Below are 2,827 nucleotides of genomic sequence, written 5' to 3'. Positions count from 1 at the left end.
TTTTGATCACTATTTCAATGACTTCAAATGATTACGTTCCACATACAAGTGAGATCATGCGGTATTTGTCTTCCTGTGCCTGGCTCATTTTACTTAACATAATGTCCTCCAGGTTCATCCACCATGTTACAAATGACAGTATTTTCTTCCATTTTAAGGCCGAATGTTTTTTCTATTGCATATATAGACCATATTTTTGTTATCCCTTCATCCATTGATGGATACTTAGGTTGATCTCATATCTTGGCTATTGTGAATAGTGCTGCAATGAACGTGGGAGTGCAGATACCTATTTGACATAGTGATTTTATTTTCTTTGAATATATGCCCAGAAGAGAGGGTGTGGAATCACCTCATAGTTCTATTTTTAATTTTTATAGGCACCTCTGTACTCTTTTCCATAATGGCTGTACAAACTTCAATCCCACCAACAGTGTGCAGGGTTCCCTTCACATTCTCAATATGTGTTATCTTTTCTCTTTTCGATAATGGCCAATCTAACAGGTGTATGGTGCTATCTCATTGGGGCTTTAATTTGAGTTTCTCTAATGATTAGAGATGTTGAGCATTTTTTTTATATGCCTATTGCCTATTTGTATGTCTTCTTTTGAGAAATGTCTATTCAGATACTTGGTACATTTTTTAAAGTCAGGTTGGTTTTTCACTTTTGAGTTGTTTGAGTTTCTTATATATTTTGAATATTAACACTCTATCAGATGCATTGTTGGCAAATACTTTCTCTCATTCTATAGGCTGCTAAAATCAATTTTCAGTGAGTGTCTTGAGTGGTTATACCTGAGAAGTCTTCTAAAGTCAAAAGGGATTGATGTATACAGTGTTCTTTGGTGAAAAAAAAAATGTTCCTAAGTGCATTCGATTTTCATTCATCTCAGTTGCTATTGTGATCTTGGTGTTTCTACTTTTTAAATGGGAGCAAAAATCATATTTTTATTTAAAAATGTACACTAAGTCTTTTATTATTTGGATTTTACATCTCATCACCTTCACAGAGCAATCTCTTATTGCGTAAAGTAATTCTGTCCAATAGAAATCTAATATAAGCCATATATGTAATTTTAAGTTTTCTGGTAGCCACATTAAAAACATAAGGAAAAACAAGTGGGATTAATTTTAATTATATGTATTATTCAGACCAAATCATCCAATATACAGTTGGTCCACATTTTATATCCATGGGTTCCACAGGGCCAACTGTGGGGCTTGAGCATCATGGATTTTGGTATCCACTGGGGGATCAGAAATCAATCCCCCATGGATACCAAAACTTTTTAACATGTAAAGACTATAGCAATTTTTATGCTGTTTCAGCTTTACAATTCAGGTTCATATTAATTAGAATTATAAACTTAACATTCAGTTTCTCAGTTGCATTTCCATATCTCAAGTACTCAATAGCCACATGTGCCGGCATATGGAACAGTGCAGATCTAGAATGAGGTACCCCACTAGGTAGAAATCAATTGATATATTTAAGGAACTGTATTGTTTCATTTTTTTAGAGGGAGTACAATTTAATAATAACAGATGTAGAACAACAGTATATTGTGGAGAAGGCTCTCCCGTAAAGAAAAGACAAAATATTGAACTCCTTGCCAATGTCAAAAGAAACATACAGAATCACTATGTAGAGAGGAATCTTGGTTTTTAAAAGGGTGAGGTCCATTTCACCCCCAAGGTGAGCCTGGTGAAGTGATAATGGAGAAATTCCTTCTTTCAGCAGATAAATAATCAGCACCACCACTCAAGGACACACCACCACTCGAGGACAGCTTCCTAGCACATCGTCTTTGGAGAGTTCATGCATTCAAAATATGACTGTGATTTTCATCTTCAGGATCACTGATGTTATGTGATTTTATGCATTTAAGAAAAACATTTTCATCACAGTGTGAAGTCCACCAAGGACTCAAATTTATATATTTGAGTATCATATGAAAAGACTTTTTTTTATTATAAATATTTGGGGGTTAAGTGTTGACTATCAGTACTTGTGTACAGTATGTGACGATCAAATCAATATGATTATCATGTTCATCATTACAAATCATAATTACACTTCGACTCCCTTACCTAGTTACCCCCAATCCCCTTCCCTCTCCCCCTTTCCCACCTCTAGTAACTATAGCTCTGCTCTTTCCTTCTCAAAGTTCAACATTTTATTGTGATCTTTCTTTTCTTTCTATGTATAAAAAGACATTTACCACACAAGCCACACATGTGAGTGAGCACTTATCTCCGTGGAAGATGGATGTAATAAAATTAAATAATGATGAAAACCCATGAAGATAACTGTGATATGAGCATTTGGTTTAAGTTTAGAATCCAGCTAATGTGGTTTTACCTCTTCTACGGAGACATTCCAAATCAAGGGAATTTCTTTGCATTTTAAACATTTTTCTTTTTCCTTTATTTTTATAGCAGTTTTAGTTTTACACAGAGCAGAAAGTACACATAGTTGCCCTACTCCCAACCTACATAAACACAGTGTCTCCTGTGACTGACATGATACATTAATGTGGAGCAATGGTTACAATCGTGAATCAGTATTGATACATATTAACTTAATTTTACATTAGGGTTCCCTCTATGTATCAGACAGTTCTATGAGTTTTGCCAAATGCATAATGTCATATATTCACTGTTACAGTATCACACAGAATAGTTTTCCTGCCCCAAAAATCCTCTGTGCAATACCAGTTCATCGCTCCCTTCCCCCATGTCTTTTTTTTTTTTTTTTCTTTCTTTTTTTTTTTTTTCTTTTTTTTTTTTTTTTTTTTTTTTTTTTTTTTTTTTTTTTTTTGTCTTT

Source organism: Galeopterus variegatus, unplaced genomic scaffold (genome assembly GCF_000696425.1).
Source record: "Galeopterus variegatus unplaced genomic scaffold, G_variegatus-3.0.2 Scaffold12412, whole genome shotgun sequence".
In the NCBI taxonomy this organism is placed as follows: domain Eukaryota; kingdom Metazoa; phylum Chordata; class Mammalia; order Dermoptera; family Cynocephalidae; genus Galeopterus; species Galeopterus variegatus.
This window is presented reverse-complemented; position numbering follows the sequence as displayed.